The sequence below is a fragment of the Rhipicephalus microplus genome, chromosome 3 (genome assembly GCF_043290135.1).
Source record: "Rhipicephalus microplus isolate Deutch F79 chromosome 3, USDA_Rmic, whole genome shotgun sequence".
Taxonomy (NCBI): domain Eukaryota; kingdom Metazoa; phylum Arthropoda; class Arachnida; order Ixodida; family Ixodidae; genus Rhipicephalus; species Rhipicephalus microplus.
Genome location: NC_134702.1, coordinates 287,379,802 through 287,398,901, shown reverse-complemented (window position 1 = coordinate 287,398,901; position 19,100 = coordinate 287,379,802). Strand labels below are relative to the sequence as shown.

The 19,100-nt window shown below is 42.8% G+C and overlaps 1 protein-coding gene across 1 annotated transcript in view; it reads right to left on the bottom strand.

Moving 5' to 3' along the window:
* LOC119167497 (agrin) overlaps nt 1-19,100 on the bottom strand; it is a 480,279-nt gene that overhangs the window by 385,385 nt on the left and 75,794 nt on the right. The window lies entirely within an intron of this gene.

Below are 19,100 nucleotides of genomic sequence, written 5' to 3'. Positions count from 1 at the left end.
AAACGATTTGTCTTGCAGTCAGCATGAAGAATATTCACCCGTTGGGATTTGTAGGACCTTATACTATTGCCATACGAATACTGTTTCAGAAGATGTGGATACGAAGGATTGGCAGGGATGAAGTACTACCCAATGACCTGTTAAAAGAATGGAATAATTGGGTCATTCACCCAGGTAATGCAGAACGTTGAGTCAACGTGGTTTAAATGTAACGAAGAATGTGAGGCAACATTAGACGATGAAATATAACATTGCACTGACGTTTATAGAATTATGTTGTCATAACACCGTGTTTTTAATGTTGCAGCAACATTCAAATAAGGACGTTGTCCTAACGTGTTGTTTTTAACGAGGCAACAACATTCAAATTATCACATTGCCCTAACATATTGGTACTAATGTGGTAACAACAATCAAATAATCACATTGCATCAACGTTGTATATAAACATCAAACCTATGTTTAACAGCGATCGTAGAGACTACATGGAAAACAAAATTGCTGAAACATTCAATAACACACATGGCAACTTTCTCAACTTTGTGTACTCATTTGATTAACGGCTGACAGTGGCTAGTTAGTGCGGTTGAGTAAAAAATAGAAGCATGAACAATACAGACAACAGTAAAGCCTACGTTTTTCACACACTAAGCCTTCTATGAATATGCATTTTTTATACAGCTGCACTCCATGTTTTTATTTATTTATTTGACAATACACGATTGCCGTAGTGCAAGAGAAAAAACACGCCACCATGAGTCACCTGACTGGGCCTCTATATCTCCGCACCTTACGTTCTTCACACAGAGTGACTGCATTGGCGAAAAAAAAGAAACCCAAGAACACGTTCACATAGTGGAAACCAGTGCGTCGCCTGCTTAAGTCTGTAGCTAGATGCACTAAACACAGTGAATTCATATGTGAAAATTATATGTGCAAGAGCAAGCCTTTTAGGAACCCAAGTTTCCAGGCTACAAAAAAGCCTTCTGTAGGCAGGCTTCATCTCAACATGTATGCATGCAGACTTTAAGAATAAATTACCTGTCAATTTTATTATTACTGTGTAGTTGTAAAAATAGCATGGGAACTGTTACACTTTCCAGTGAGCAAGCAGTAGTTAAATAAAACTATGCCTCCATTATGATGCATCACCACAATCATGTTTTAAATAGTGCTTTCAGATTAAACACACATGAAACAGACCTACTAAAACGGGACCTACAAGCTTGCATGATGCGAGGCAACAGCCACAACAAACCCTACGATTGGCAAGAATTATGGAAATAGAACAAATAGGAACCATGGAGCTAAAAAAACAGCTGCTTCACTGAGCCCTTACTCTTGAGGAACATAAAAATCAATGCAATGATTCGAGAAAAAGATACAAACAGGAAAATCAGTAACTGTATATAGTAATCAAGTGAAATCATGGTCAGAATTGAGAAAGATATGGTATGAAGAAAGGCAGGGAGTTTCACCAGAAAGCAAGTATCTGGTTTACTACCCTGCACTTGGGAAGGCAGACAGAAAGGTAAAGAAAGCAGAATGAAAGAGAAAAAGAGAGCAGGAGGAAGCGAAAACACAGACTAACTAGAATGTCACAAACGTTCGACGAGGCGGGTCGATCACAGAAATTTTAGAACGACGGTCGAAGTCGCAATAAATGTATAGACATGCTGAGCTTCCGGACAAAAAAGGGTGCCCATTCTGGTTCGAAACTGCCTTAACAACTTTTTACAGTACTCATGTATCTGGTAGTGTCTGTGACTGACGAAAATGCAATAGAGCAGCTATTTCACGTGCTCTGCTCTTACAGCTTTGCTGGGAACTCGTATCGTCTTGAAAGCATTTTGTTTCTTCTTAATAACTGCGTGTAAGTAAAGATCGGCCAAAAATTGAGCGATCGTAAAATGTGTGTTATTCTGTCACTGCCAAATCTATCATTCACGGCAAACACCAGGCCTGCAGAACGCACTGTCTGCGAGCAAATATAAACATCAAATTGCACCGCGATGAAATGCCACACTAATACAGAAGGACGATCACTCACAACAAACGCAGTAGACACCAACATAGAGAAAGCACGCCTGCTGAAAACACTCTGTTGATGCTAAGAAAACCTAAACCACAAAATGCAGTATCGTGAAAGCGCATTGTAATCTGCAAACAATATAACCCCCAGCAAATCTGGGAGATGCCAACAAGGAGATGCCAAGCCTGCACAACACACTATGCAGCACACAAATAACACCAGACCACTGCAGTCCTCTTGTCATTTGTCCAAGGCCCGGCTTCAGCTTCGCTTTGACTGTAAGGCTTACGTCGGCTTGAACAAACGCACCTACCAATTGCGATTCCCTTGCTCGAGTAGGTTGAGCGAGAAGACACACAACTGAGGCAAAGCTGTTAATGTGATTCCATTCTTTCTTCACATGACTTCACGCAGCTTTCTATGCAGTACGTGTAGAAGTAGCACCACGTTCATGCAGCTGTCTGAGCGACTGATACATTTGGTCAATTGCAGTGTTTTTCTAGTTGGTCACAACACAACCTGCTGAGGCATATGTCACAGGTGTCCTCCTTTCTTCTTAACATGCTACCGTGCATTTCAATGCTGTAAGTTCTGGCTGTTACTGGTGCCACAACACTACCTTTTTTTCTATGGAATTCGAGGCGTGAACGGTTGCAGTCCTAATGGAGTCTTCTTTCTTCAGTAAAGGAAGCTTCGATGCTTTCTCTCTGCAGTAGTTTCTTAACTTCATTTTTTTTCTACTAAGTCTGCAAGTGCAGGGTAGGTTTTTTAAGCAGCATGTTTGTTGTCGACCGAGTACGTATGGTAACCTGTCAGCAGTTAGGCGAGCTTCCTTTTCTGTTCTAGCGTGATGTACATGCATAAGTAGCCCCACGTTTATGCAGTTGTCTGGATGACAAACGCATTTGGTCAACTACAGTGTTTTTCTAGTTGGTCACAACACAATTAAAGCTTAGCTGCATTCATCAAACTGTCAACTTTTAAATTAGACAGGCAAATTTGAGCTGGAAGTCGTGTGCGAGATGCCACTGCTTGGTGAACTTGGCGAGCTCTGTACATGCCAATTATGGACTATTGTCACAAGTTCGAGCAAATGGTGATTCATATTTGGGGAGGTCTGTTGCCTGATCATCTTGTCGCCGCTCATTGTTACATTCATGCACTTCTAAGATTAAGGCAGCGGGAGAAGAGCCGAGACGTTATTTAGCTTGCCGCTTTAAGCAGCGAAAGGTTCAGAGGGTGTACCCTTTGTTGTGTGTCAGCGTAGAGCGTGCATGAAGTGTTCATTTCTGGTTGTGGAGTCACCTCAGTTGGAGGACGGAAATCTAAACTGTTGTAGATAAGGGCAACAGGTACGTCGGCTACGCAAAGTCGAAGTATCACCCTCCGTTCGATAGATGCTGTTTGTTGACATACAACGGTGAAATAAAGCTGAAATCCCTGTGTGAACAGCATCCAGTTCGCCCACAAATCGTCGATCATGCACTTACGTGCTGAGATGTCTCTGATGTGGTCGTTATTTTGTGTAGGAAGATCCGCATCAAATGAGCTCACTGGTGATGCTTAGCTGTTGCGTGGAGGTACTCTGCTTTTTTTTTCACTTTAGGTTGTCGTTATAGGTCACACTTGAACGACTCCTCACGCTTGACTAAAGCCCCCCTAACTTGACACCTTCGACCGAGAATGCAGAGCGAAAACACACAAAAACAAGATCTTCCATGCTATTGTGTACGTTGATTATGACGATAATAGTGAGCCGAAATCGTAATAGCACAAATTTCAATATCAACTTCTTATTTGAAGTGGTTTTATAACAGTAAAAAAGAAAGGTAAGGTAGCATAATAAATTGAGACAAAAGTTGTTCGCAAAGGACCGAATTACTGCACACACTAAAATATCTGCAGGACAACGCTATGACTTGTACAGCGCAACCACGGAGGAAGGAAATGTAGGAGAGGGCATGCCCAGCCGGAGCGTGGCGTGAAAAGTGTGGGGGAAATGACATCAAGGCGGCCATATTCACTGGGCACAATGGTGGCGTTGCTATAGTTACCTGTAGCGCAGTGGATCTGATCTATAGGGAGCCGCCGTGGCTGGCGGCGGAATGTATGCCCCCCCAGGTCTCGTGCTGTGCCGTGGCGGACAATATTCGTGCTCTGCGCCGCGTTATTTGTTACGCAGTGTTCTCCTGGCAGTTACTGTACTCTTAGCAACGTTTACAAATCCATTTGTCCATCAAGGGGTTTCAAAAGTGGGGCTGTTCAATTTTCGACTTCAGGCTACCCGCGGGCTGCCAGAGCCAGGAGGGCATATCCATGTGTCGTGCGGTGGATGACGTGTAGGAAACCGTTAGTGTTCCGTGAAATTGCGTTGGACACCAGGACAAAGCTGAATAACGACGAACGCCTTACAGGTCAGTGACGGTTGAGCAGTGCTCCTGCTTGTGACAACGTACGACGCTGTTGAGCCCAGCAAGACACCATGAGGACCATGTGCACATACGTAGTTTCGTGTTGTGTGTGTACAGTAACAACTTGTGCGTATTAAAACACCTTTTCTGTTCCGCTTTGTACACACTCCACCAGCATTGCATCTAATCTCAACGTAACAGCAACCGCGTTCAAATGTCACTAGCACTATGCTCAAAGTCACCACGGTCAAAGAATGCTGACGCTGGTGAGTTTCACGCGGAACACGGACACAGTGGCTGGACGCTGCGTCGGCCGCGTGGCAGAATGCAACGGTAAAATGCGCACGACCGATTGCGATGTCTGTACAGTTGCTTAATTATTGACGTGAAAACACTTGCCGTTGTCAGTGCATCTAGCGCTAGTTCTCTTGTAGTTGCTTCGTTGTCGGCGAGCCGTTCCTCCCTGTTATTACTCGGACGAAGCGATTTCGCTGAAGGTGTCCCGCAGGCTCAGAGTGATGAGCCCCGTTCCATTAGTTTCGGATCGTCACGACACACGTGCTGCGTAGCCCACGTGCTTTCCGAGTCGGAGAGAGAGTTGTGCCTTCTGCTTTACATTCAGATGTAAACAAGAGAGGAGAATTCGCCCAGTCTTTATGTTAAACTTCCGGCTTCATCGCGGCTTCACAACGAGGGAGCTTTCCTTCCTCTGTGGAGTGACATCAGGGCCTCTTTTACCTTTCCTTCCTCCGTGAGCGCAACTTGAGTTTCAGTTACGCACTACCAACGCCTCCCAGATTTTCCGTGCCTGCCGGATTATCGGCAGTCACTTAAGAAGCGGCGGTCATCAGAACTATGGTGGTGGCGCCACTCAAGTAGGAGTCTCTTGAAATAGGTTTTTACGTTTTTGGAGCTTATATGCAACAAAAATAACGTAAACACGTTTAAAAAAGCGCAAACGCAATTATAATTAACCCTCCATAAGTGACGCCGTCATTCAACAAACAACTTTTTTTAATACAAGGCATCCTCTGAATTTAGTAGCAAACGCCAAAATTGCCGATCTCAAAGGCCGAGTACAAAGACTCTTGGATGGATGGATGGATGGATGGATGGATGGATGGATGGATGGATGGATGGATGGACGGACGGACGGACGGACGGACGGACGGACGGACGGACGGACGGACGGATGGATGGATGGATGGATGGATGGATGGATGGATGGATGGATGGATGGATGGATGGATGGATGGATGGATGGATGTGGCTGTACCCTTTAGATCGGGCGGCGGCTAACGCCACCTAGCCATGATACTTAGTGAACTAACCATTAGATTTATCTTTTTTTTCTTTAAATACTGAGGTTGGGCATTAGCACTTTGCAGCGAAGGGTTCAATTTTCACTCAGGCCTTGACTTTCCCACCAATCAGATAACCTCCTTCTAGTTAAGTCTACCCGCTTAAAGTTTATTTTGCCTTCCCTGTCCCTAAACCCAAGTGCTTTGAAAAACTTTGCGCCATCATCCTGAACTATAGGGTGAAGCCCTTTACGGAACATTATCAAGTGTTAGGCAGTTTCTTCTTCCTCTCCACACGCACTGCAATCCCGGCTGTGGCGGCTGCATTTCCGATGGAGGCGGAAATGTTGTAGGCCCGTGCACTCAGATTTGGGTGCACGTTAAAGAACCCCAGGTGGTCAAAATTTCCGGAGCCCTCCACTACGGCGTCTCTCATAATCAAATAGTGGTTTTGGGACGTTAAACTCCACAAATCAATCCACACGCACTGCATATTGTGTGTACCCCTTCGTCTTTGGCCCGATATGTCTTGGTTCGCAATACTGCCGTCCTGTCCTCAAACAGTAGAGAACTACCGTGAGTATTATCATAGATCCTTTCTTTGGCAATTTCCTGCTTAAAAGTTCGATAGATCTCTAGTGCAGACTTTTAATCAAGCCAATTCTCCCCATGTCAGTCTCCGTTTCCTTCACTTTCTTCTTAACCGATAGTTCTTTTTGGTTTGGCCACCTGCTGTTTTGTAAGTATTTACCAGCCAATTTCCTGGTTCGCTTCCACCATTTTGTATCGACACTCTTCATGTACAAGCAGCTGAAAACCTCAGCAGCTGAAAATCTTCATGTACAAGCAGCGTTTTGCCCAAGTCAGCGTTATTATATTTGTACTCGTTTCTTCGTTTTATAGCATTAATATAATTTCACTGCAATTAGTCCTTGAGGAGAACAAGTATGTTTCTATTATGGCAGTTGAGACAACCGCAGCCTGTAAAGCGTATTGACGTGGTGATGTGCGGCACAACATTTCATTTGCTTTAACCACTTGCAAATAATTGAAAAGTGAATAAATGAATGCAACTTTGTTAAGAATTGTGTAAGGAATGTCGACCCTCAAATGCTAACCACTCAAATGTTGACTATAACCTGAATGACTTAATGTTTAAAAATTAACAATGTGGAACAACCCCCTGATAAAGACTACTTGAAAGTACTACGCTAGCTTCAAAGACACCTACAATCCCACTTATAGATTCGGAAATGCCTTGTCACTGTTGTTTGTATGCTATAAAGGTTTCATGGAGTCTATCTTTAAGACAGCGGCTCATCTGACCCATGTAGCTCCTGTTGCATGTCAGTGATTGTGTACATCATGCCTTTAACACAGGTTACATACTTCTGCCTGTGATGAGTGCGGCAGTGTTTCCTTCCTTTCATCTGATCGATGAATCTGCGTAGGTAAAAGAGTTTCGGGGGCCATAAGCACTACTTCAACTCCAGCACTTTCTCCCTATCTTCTAGTAGAGGTTGTGAGAAACACTGTGCATGCTAAGTGGGACAGCCGTCTTCTTTTCTTGCAGCCCTTCAGATGGCCTGTAGCTCCTTTCTACGCCGAGGATGCCTCGCATTCCTAGGCAAATCCTCAGCTAGAGGTAACTCGTCTTGAGTTAAACCTGTAATATGAAGTCTGCTTACTTCTACCGCCTTGTGTTAAAGTGATCCACCGTGATTAAGAAGTTTGCGGGTATAAATTGGCAGGACCGGGTTAACTGGCGAAATATGGGAGAGGCCTTTGTCCTGCAGTGGACGTAGTCAGGCTGATGATGATGATGATAATCCCCACAGAGCACTCTTCAAGGCCCTGTGCATGGCCGCCCTCTTGCTCTTTTTGCGGGCCCCGATGAGAAAGGCAGCAGTGGCTTCCATGGACGAGACTTATACCGCCAACTTGTGCACCATTTTGTAAAAAGCTGTGTTAAGCGCAAGTATTCGATTGTAAAACATTCGAGAATATCATGTGTTGCCACAAAATGCTGGAGCTTGTGCTGCAAAACCTTCATACTGGGCTTGACAACCTACTTGCAGTCCACAGATTCTACCAAGTTAAACAGTAAAAAATTATTCACATAGCAGGAGACTGTACAGCACTGAAACCTAGCAATCTGTTATTATTGGTTTTTTAAATACTGGTCAAGTGAAGGTCTCTAAGAATTGATGCAGTGCTCGATTCAGTACTAATACACTGCCATTACACATACACATCTAGGACCTAGCCAGGAAAGGTAGACTCAAGCAACAGCGTGATAATCACTTCCAAACACCTGCCAGTGACATTCAACACTTTCCAGCGAAGGATACTGCTCAAAGAAATTCAATAGCATCCTTGAAAGAAATTTACGTAGCGTGAGGCGAAAAAACGGACATAGAAAGGAATAGACTGAGAGGACAGAGCGCTACTAGCAACAACATGAACGTAGTTGGAACTCTAAAAAGTATTCAAAAAAGTAAGAATAGCCTCGATGTAATTTTTAATGCAAAAACTCACAAAGTTAACACTCCTTTTTGAGTAATAGTCTCGGAAATAGGTACTTGGCAGAAAAAACTCGCTGTTTTTTTGTTAGACAAACTTAATCTTCTCGAAGTCCGAGATCCGTTTTTAGTCAAGAGTTCCGATAGTATTTTAAGGTTCATGGAAGCTCATGAAAATGAAGGGCTAATAGCCTTCTCAATTGACGTGACAGACCTGTACTATTCCCTCCCCTATCCACAAATGCTAAAATGTGTTGGAAGTAGCATGGATGAATTTAATGCTGTTAAGTTTTCTTCTGAGTCAGGTATATCCGCTGATAATTTTCTTACCTTGTGGTAGTTTTATCTACTTCGACGTTCATTAAATGGAACAATGATATTCTTTTGCAAAAGCAGGGTATATGTATCGGCTCTTGCATCGCGCCTGTCTTGAGCAATCTGTTTCTGGCAGAACTTGATAGAATTGTGGCATATCGTCTCGCAGAGACGAAGGCTAAGAAAGTGTTCTGGTATGTAGATGATTTTATTATTTTTATTGACAGCTCGGGGGGAAATTTCCAAAGTCAGAGTACTAGTGTGTTGAATGTGTTTCGTGATGGTCTTAAGCCTCTTGAAGTGACAGTAGAATGGCCTAGCGACGGACGAATAAGGTTTTTAGATTTAAGTGTTCAGTGTTCTGACAACCATCTATGCTGGTGCTATGATTCGCGTGCTCAGAAAGCTTTACTCCCATTTTAATCCGGTCATTCCAAACTAACCAAGAGAGCCATCGCGACGACTTGCCTCAAAAACGCATTGAACAAGTCATGTGCGCACCTTATGAAGCGGAGCTTCCATACTCAGATCACACGTTTGCAAGGATCGGGCTATGCGGATCATGTTTTAGTTTCAGTTGCGGAAAAAGAGTTGAAAAGGATTCGTGCAAGTTCAAGCCAATCTAATGTTCATGTCGATTCACCGGCACAATCAAGACGCACGGCCATAATTCCATATGTTCACCAGCTGTCACATAACCTAAAGAAAGTGGCACTTCGGGACAATATTAGGGTGCTATTTTTAGTACGTGATAAACTTGGGAAATTGTGGGTGCTGACGAATACGTCACGTGGAGAAAGGGTGTTGTGCACAAAAAGGCATACACACAAATTTGTGGAGTGCATTTCGTGCGTCATTTATCTTATTCTGTTCACATGTGGGAAAAAATATGTCGGCCAAACCAGTAGGTGTGTGAATGAGCGGTTGAGAGAACACAATTACAAGGCGGATAAACCGCCGCCAGAAGGTTTTCTCGCTCTTCACATTCACGCGTGTGGGTGCCGGCCTTTGTTCCAGAGTAGATTGTTGGTCGGCATAAGGATGAGATGACTCGGTTGATCATAGAAGCCGAACTTATTGATGCTGTTGAAGAGGTATGTATCAGCAAGCCTTCAATTGCCTTGTCACCCAAGGAACTGTTGTTCCTGTGTACGCAGTGACACTTGATTTTATCTGTGAGGTTTTTTGTTGTCCTATTTATCGTTTTTTCTTGTAGGTAGATGACATTGTCGTGCATTTATCTGAATACATGTGCTTATCTGCTTGCTCGCCTGTCGATTATGGCTTAAAAGCGGCTTCGAGGTCGAAAATAAACATGTTGTTGCTGGTAGCGCTCTGTCCTCTTAGTCTATTCCTTTCTGTGTCCGTTTTTTTGCCTCGCGCTACCTAAATTTCTTTCAAATGTTTCACCAACAAGCCCACATCGCCTCTCTTGTTGAGCATCCTTGACGCATAGCAGTAGATCCTTTGCGCCGGTAGGCTGGTTATATTTAGTTAATCATTGCACTGATATTTAATGACTTGTATTTGGCTTGTGCTGAAAGAAAAAATCTTAATAAAAGGTTGATGACTTCTAGTGCTGTAGGATCCTCCTGCTTTGTGGATGATTTTTTTTGTTGTTTCACTAGACAGAATCAATAGGCTGGAAGTAGAATGTCGTGCCCACTTTGAAGCTTTCTTAGGATGTGCTACTTGAAATAGTGTAGCTGCTTTTCGAATGAGGCATGGTTAAATTCTTGAATTTAAGGTGGTTTCTCAGAGAATAACACTCTTGGCGGTACGAACCTTGTGCTTGGAAGCCAATGCTGCTTTTGTGTCGCAGTATTCAAAAGTGGCTAAAAGGCGTAACATGCACTTGCCTTTGCAGAATTCTCTGTGGCAATCAACTCATCTCAAACAAGATGGATGATGCATTCTCCGAGTAAACATTCCATGTTAAGATTGCAGGTTTCACTCAAGATATCCTTATGTTGGTAGCGGTATTTGCTTACGTATGTGACGGGTCCTAGGCGTGAAGAGGAGTGGCTGGCCACATCGAAGGCCCAAGAAAGGAATAAGGCAACTGTGTACATTGCGTGTACAGTGTCTCTCGCAGTCTCAAAGAGGTAGGGAGAAAGTGTTGAAGCACAGGCAGTGTACTTTCTTGCCAGGCAGATCAACCTCTTGAATGAACGAAAAAGACTCCAGCTCTTATCAGAGCAGAAGTGTGTAACATGTTTTAAATACGTGGTGAAAACAATCCCTTTAACAAAGAAAAATGAGCCCCTCAAATTTCTTTTTGTTCACTCATGGCGACGGTTTTGTTCCTGTAAACTTAACGCCTTTAGGCAGTGTAGGAGGGCTCATTGTCAGCTAATAACACATAAAAAGATCACGTGCTACAAATCGTGCCCACTAACACTCCCCGGTTTACGGGCTCGGAAACACTCGATAATGTTGACAAGAGGACAGCCGCCGCTTTAGCTAATTGATAAAAGCATCGAATGCATTATCCGAAGGTTGTAGGTTCAGTCTTTGCCGGCGGAAAGTTGTGTGTTTGTCCACCTTAATTTCTGAACATTTTCATCGTAATTGCTGTACTATAGTCCAAAAGCTACTAATAACGTCTCCTATATTTTTCATGGGCTGACTGTCTGTTCTCATTGAGGGACTGTATATTTATTTGCACTGCTTTGTGATAAATTTCAGTTAGAAGATGGTGCTGCATCTTTGTATCTTTTGTCCTTCCTATTGCATTTGCTCAGAGCAGCCTTTGCAGGCGAGTTATCTTGTGGGATAGATATGCGGGGGCTCGGTTTTGTCTACAAAACATCAACTAGTGATATAGGCTGGAACACACTTAAAATCAACTTTACAGTGCTTGTCATACCATTACTTGCAGAACACCCCCTTGGTTTCTGTCTAAGCAACCCACTGCCTTCTACTTCATAACTTTTTGTTGGCTTCCACAACCCTTTCAATTGCTCTCCTAGCAGACTCATTCAAATGAAGAGGGGGCAGACTTGCATGGGAGCACAAAGGCGGACGTCCTTGGTTTGGCTGCGCATTTTTATGGGTCATGCATATTTACATCTCAGAGGCAATTATTGCTGCACCCGGAAAGCCTTCATTGAAAAAAGTTATCTGTACGGTGACCACGTCCATGCGGGTTTGTGTTCATGTATCCAGCTACGTTAGCATGAAAACCGCGTTACGTCCCACCTCACTTGTTCGGCGCCCTCTGAAACTGAAATCGTGACTGAGCACTGTAAAATCTTTTTCTATGTAACTAACTGTTCCATCCATGATGAGTGTGTCATTAACAACTTATTGACACAGAGGAAACGCTATGCAAATATTTTGTGTGAGTCCTCAGGCTGTGCCCATGAAAGGTGATTGAGCCCTTAAATGCTCCTTTTGTTCTGTGACATGCAGGAGGGTCAGTGGCTCAGACAGGAACCTTACATAATGATACACTCTGTGACCACCATTGCAGTCTATAAACAGCAGTTCAAAGGTTTCTCGGAATGCTTGCGTGGGTTGATGGGTTAGGCTCATTTTTGAAGACAGTGTGTTTCTTGCACTTAGTCCAGGTCAAAGGGTCAGAGAGATAGTAGATGTGAGAGAGATTGCAAGGTCAACTGATGCTTGTTCAAGCAGGCTATCGTTGCACCTTTGAGAGAAAGAGCATTCTATTTTTGTCAGATTTAGAGGTACGAGCAGTCAGGCTGCATCTTTTTCGTTTCGCTTACCCTGGTATTTTTATTCTGGTGTATGGTTAGATGCTTTTATTTCTTGTATTTATTCTGTATACAGCTTACCCTTGCTGTACCTAGATGGATAGGTGACTAGAAAAATTTTGGTGTTTCAAGGGTTTCGTTATTGGAAAATAACACAGTACTTACTGAAATACGCAAAGATGTCCCATCTTTTTGTCCCATCTGGGAAAAAATTTAGGACACAATAGAAAAGGCGTCACTCGCAACTAACTTTATTCTTGAAAAATCAGCGAAATATATAGGCGTAGCAATCATGCGCATCCACATTGCCTCTGATGCAAGTAAAAAAACATGCCATAAGATTGACAATAAGAGAATGATGAGAAAAAAGACAATAAACAAAAAACTATTCTAAGAAACGAATATTCCTCACCACGCAGAGCAACAGATGTAACACTAACATGCGTATCTTCCTTCTTTTTATTGTAGAATGCTTCCATAATTTCACGTGCCAAGGTGTTATTTGAACTTGTATAGCGCATTACGGGGAAGAAAAAACGGCCGAGCAGACCGACACAAGAGGACAGAGCGCTACATAGCGCTCTGTCCTCTTGTGTCGGTCTGCTCGGCTGTTTCTTCTTCCCCGTAATGCGCTATACAAGTTCAAGTACGACGAACCAACTCGCCCAATCTTCAACACTCAAGGTGTTATTACTCTTTCCAAAGACGGATACACTGCAAAACCTATCCTCACATTTGCAGAAACCATAATGTGCTGGCAAATATGCCGAAAGTTTATGTTTCACAGGAAGTTCTTGCTCCGTAATTCTGTCCTTTGTGCACCGGCACATTTGCCTGCACATTGTGGTTCCTGCAAGTGTGAGGCTAGGTTTCTGAGTGTATCCTTCCTTGGAATGAGTAATGACACCTTATCAGGCAAAATTATGGAAGTATGCTACATTAAAAAAAGAGAGGTACGCATGTTAGTATTACATCTATTGCTCAGCGTGGTGGGAACTTTATTCTTCAGAATCTTTTTTCGTTTAGTGGCTTTTTTGTCATAATTTTTTGTTGTCAATCTCATCGCGTGTTTTTTTTTTTTTTACTAGCATGTGAGGCAATGTGAGGCAACACGGTTGCTACGCTTATATACTTCACTGATTTTCCGAGAATAAAGTTAGTTGCGAGTGACGTTCTTTCTGTTCTGTCCTCAATTTTCTTCTTCGATGGTATGCATTTTTTAGAATTAAGCAAGCATGTACGAACTAGCCTAACAAAATAATTTATTAAGGTGGCGATCCAACTCCAGCAGCACCCCCTTTGCATTTTATTCACGGTTTGCTGATGTTCTACGCTCAGCCTATTGTTGTAAATTGAATTGCATTAGAAAGGTTTCATTGTTCATTTTCAATTGACAGATAGTATTCTCGCCTAGTCTGAAGCGGTTTTGCATAGCACTAAAAAAAAGTGCGAGAAAAGACCAGTGCTTTCGCTGTTCAAGCCACAGTTGTACTGGAAGTGTGACAGAACTGTTTAACTTAACTAAATGAAATTTCCTGAGCCTCTTTATAAAGCAATATGCAAGGTTTCTATGAATGAATGTAGCCAGTAAAGCAGTCAAAAAGTCATGCAGGCTTCAATCAAAATTGGCAGAACAATGTAGGTTTATGAGTAATTTTTTTTTTGTATAGAACAACAATACTGAATGGATTTCCAGGCTACAATGTACCTAATGTCTATGCGAAGTTGTTTCACATTCTGACGAATAGTTCATGAATAACAACTGCTTGAATTCACAAATTTATGGATCGACTTGTTCAGGCATTACCGACGAGGTGGAAAAACTGTCCAACATGAAAACCTGAAATTTTCAATATTAAAGCAGCAAGCCTTTCTATGCAGCGAAAATTGTCATAGGTTAACTAGAAAAATGTAAGACAGAGTGAATTCAGCTCATTTTTCTGCTTGCAAGGTTTGTGCACATTTACTTTTTTTTCTTTTATTGCTAATTCACAATTATCGCCCATTAGCAGGACTATGTCATGTTTTGTAATTACCAGTGCTCACTACCTTCACCTTGTTTTCTACAAATAATAAATATTGCAAACATTTTTTGGTGGTGGTATCATCTGTGAAAAAACCATGAAGTTGTCTCGTGTCAGTTCTGACGTTTGTCAAAAGTGATGCCGCCAAACATGACTATGCCGCCGAAACACGTATGGGTTATTTCTCCGGATTTCAGACTTCAGTGTCTAGCCCAGTGGGTAAATTTAGTCGCTACGCCTCCAATACACAATGTAACCCCAAGAGGCTGCTGAAAAAAAAAAGAAAGAGGTGGAGTGACAGAAAAAAAGAAGGGATTAAAGCGTGCCACATTCCTGCCCAAGTAGTTTAGCAATTGTGCCGAGGATTCCAGGACCTGCTTGTCTGCTCGCCTTTGTAGCCAGGGGACTGCAGAAGCGTTTCTGAAGCACACAAAGAACTTGACCTTGCCTTCTATTTTTGAGACTCGTAGGGCATTACCTGGTGGTCTTTACATTGTGGGGAGAAGAGGAATGTTTGGCAGTGCGTGTTCCACGTGACACTGGTTGAAGGGTAGTATAACATTGGGCCTATTTCGAGAGACTAGTCGGCACATGTGAAGGGGTGGCGATGTGACGCACGTTGCGTTTTTTTTTTCTTGGGAGAAAAGGGAGGTCACAAGGCCAAGCAGCCTCGATAAACGTTGCACAGAGTGGCGACAGTTGCTAACCGAGACGTAGCTTGAATCGTCTGCAAATCATTCCTAAAAAATACTATGCCCTAGAGATTTTTTTTACCAGTGCGTGGCGGATAACTTCAGAGGCTACGAACCCCCAGTTTCGATTTCGGTGACCTTCATAAAGGCGCTTTTCAGGCTTGAGAAGGGCGCACTGACAAGTTTGTGGATAGTTTGTGGGCAAGTTGGTGCAAAAGAAACTTGCATGTGCGCAGTAACTATATTATAAAGTGTGAGGTAATCAGCCATATTTCTCTGACTGCAGCAAAAAGTGCGGATGACTGCGTGAGCTCTATAGGTTTTCCAGCCACGCGCAGCAAAACAAACGCAAGTGACTTGACGCCTTCTGAAGTTTGGAAAGAACATTTTTAGTATGCCAACTTCTTGATAAAAAATGTGTTTGCTAGCATAATATTTACTCTCAAATTATGGTTACACATGTATTGCGAATGATCACCGTGTCCTCGAAGATCATTGATATGATACCATTTGCTTGTTGTAGTGGGCAGTGACTGGTCTAGCGGAGAGGTAGCAGGAAAAAAGCTTGAATGCACGAAATAAACAAGATGGTCACCATTTACCTCTAGCAAAGCTTAGCTTTGGCAAATAATCTGTTCGCTCATGTAGGTCATGTTATATCTTACTTTCTAGGCACCCGGCCTTCACTGACCATAGCGGGGCATAACGCATTTACTCTCAGCATCGGCCGCCATAGACACCTAGGAAATGAGACGTTCGCAGAAAAAGTAGACGCACTCAAGCGTATTTCTCCCATGAACTTCTTTGAGTGCTCACTGAGTGCGGCCACAAATGTGTGAGCCGCCTATTCCCCTGCACCTCCTAAATGACAAATGCAATACCCGGACCGATTTCGCAGCTTCTACACGCTAAGCCAAGGATCCCAATCAACTACCGTGCTGTCTAGACACTCGAGGTGGTACAAGCAAAAAGGGGGTGGGAGAGGGAGAGGCAATTTCAAGTTTGAAATAAAATAATCGAACCTTAAAAAAATAACTGCGCGTGAGTTTTCGAGGTAATCATATCACATGCTAGTGCTAGGAGTACTCACATAGGTGAGCACTAATGAAGCAATCGTTTCGTATGATCACTTCCTATACGACACCACTGTGCTGCTCTTCTAAAACTGGAGTGAAAATATCTGCACTACCAAGTGCACAAACTGATCAGAATCTGACAGGTCTACCGTCGCATTTGGGAAATCCCAGTAAGTGGGGTGGGGTGTGAAATTTCTGTCCCAAAAAGACTCCCAAGATCCTGTATGCGTTTGTCTTAGAGGATTTGAACGCCGAAGCAGCCATCCTTTTCTGCTTCTCGGTCGACTGCATTCCCTCGCCAAAAGCTTTCTACGCATCATTTGGTTTTTCAGTTTCTCAGGGATCTGCCCAATTCAGACCAATCGGCGATGTCACTTGATGATGTCATGATTTCAAAAATTTGGTGATCTATAATGTCAACCAATGATTTTATTTAGCACTTGTGTAGACAGCGACAGGCACTTTTCGCGCTTGATAAGGCCTATAAACTTTTTCGACCATGTATACTGTGCTGTTTATTTTGTAGGAGTGCGCAAATATTATTAAATTTTCACACTGAATTGAATACTTCCTGAGGCATATCAAATACGCACTTTTTATATTAGAAATCTCCGTGACTATGATATCATTAAATTCGTTGTTCAAAGTTCAGCGGGTGCGATTTGCATCTGTTTTACAAATTAATTGCGGTGCAAGCAGAACTCGATTATAGCTGAAAGAATGGACTCATATGTTTCACTAAATCTGAGCACTGCATTCCTGTATGTAAGTGTGAGACCGCCCTCTAAGTATGAATGTTGCGCTGCTTGACCTCATCTTTCCCTCTGTCGGCTCACCACGCTTGCACCACATCATGGCTGATGTCACCCTGATCCTCATTCATATTTTTGAAGGTTTCAATTAGCTATGTGAGAAAGAAAAGGAAAGTGGCAACCTATACATCTGTTAAGTGATGCATGAGGCTAGTAATGTTATGGCTAGCAAATTCCTTCCGCCGTTCATGCCCATGAAATCACCATTTTTGCACTCACTGCAAGACATGAAAAAGGGGCTTTGTGTAATGATAGCCAGAAACTAGTAAAAGATATTTTTTCGGGTAGCTTCTGTATGTAGCGACATATGTATCGAGCGGACGATGCGCAACACCCACAGTGTGTGTGCAGAAGGGTCCTGTTAAAAGGAACGCTGGAGCACGTGTCATCGGCTCTGGTGTTTTTCACAAACTGCCACATCTAGTGGCCACGTGATCAAATAGAGGACGTGACATTTAACATCCCCTGAAGTGGGTTTGCAAACCTCGCCAGCTATTGCTCGTGTCTCTCAACTCACTACATTCCCCTTGTATGGTTCCTAGAACGAATATGAAAAGCACCGGCAGTGAATAATACTACCGGTTGGATCCAGCCGGTAATGCTACCGGCTGTATCTTAGTACTTCTGTTGAAGGAACAGTGCACGATGTAAAGCAGAAGTGGAGAAAGGGAAGTAGCAGGACAGGACATCTGACATCATGTCACAGGGACATCTGACATCATGCCCATCAAGGTGCTGCCTCACAAAGACCGGTGTGCAGCTGCCGCCTGCTAGCAATGTTTCAAAAATACAGGCAGATCTTGAGAAACACTGAAAGTAAATGGTTTATCGGAACATAAGCTGCTCTTAAGTGGAATTTTGATGCTTTCGTCTTTTTTTTTCTTTTTTTTTCAGTGTGCTCTAAGCTCCGACAGAGGCATTATAGAGCGATTCGAATTAAAGTACTTTCAGTGTCAGAAAGACGGTATGTTGTAAACCAAAATGTCGTAAAATACAGGTATTTGGTTGCTTTGCGCGAGGCAAAATATTGCTAACATAAATTTTACCGGTATAACGAAGGCTAGGCATTTTACGTTAGTTAGCCATGTTTTGTTGTAAATTTGCAGCTTAACATGATATTCAAGGGAATGCTTCTGCGAAGCCACTGGTACAGTGTCTTCATGACGAGGAAGTACATAAATTTTTAATCTTATACGACATTGTGTAGAGCAAAAAACTAAGCTTGTTCTAATATAAAAACTTTGGGAATTTTCACTTGGGGCAAATGCAAGAAATTGGATCTAGTTTGTTTTGATGCTTCAAATTTAGAAGGAGCAATCTGATAGAGTGAGCAGCACTCGTTGAGCTAACTGCTAACCAAAAATTTGGTAGTCAACTGTTCCACTTCATAACACAGGTGGTGTAGCCAAATGAAAGAGACGCATAATAGCGATTTCCAAGAAAACAGTTCACTGGCAATAGCATAATTATGGAATGGTAGACTATCGGTAGTCAACGCATGGCATGAATGCTGAGTAGCAATATTTATTTTGCGTCAGGAGGGAATTATGTATGCAAAGATAGAATGCAAGTCTATAAATATTTGTTTTTTGTTTGAATAAACAATGTTTTTTCTCTGGAAATATTTGATTATATGCTAAATTTGCATGGAAATAAAACTCTGCTCCTTAGTGAATATAATATGTACTCTGACTTTACATACAAAAATACAGCAAATCTACTCAGACCTTTCGCCTCCTATGTGAGTGGCATCCTCAGTGTGCACTGGCACCAAATGTGTGGAGGTGACCAAATTTACTGATTGTCTCGTGTGTCTACTCATCCGAATGAAGGCCATGATTGTCTTTGCACACTGGCTGGTCACGACGGTCTAACCACGACTCAAAAAGCTTTCTCTTCCCTCTCTTTTGTTCCTGAGCCAGCGTCATCGAATTACGAAAGTCGAAGGCATGCCCCATTTTCAAGCAGTGTTTGATGAGTTTTGCCTGAGAATGCGTAGTTTTTGTGATGTCACCTTTGTGTTCACTATAACTCATTGACCAATTCCTGCCAGTTTCGCCAAAGTAAGTGGGGTTGCAGCCACTGGACAGGAACTTGTAAATAACCCTGTTTTGATCATTCGCCAGTTTTGTCAATATAAGTGGTGTCGCAGCCACCGCACAAGAACTTGTGCGGTGGCTGCGATAGAAACTTGCG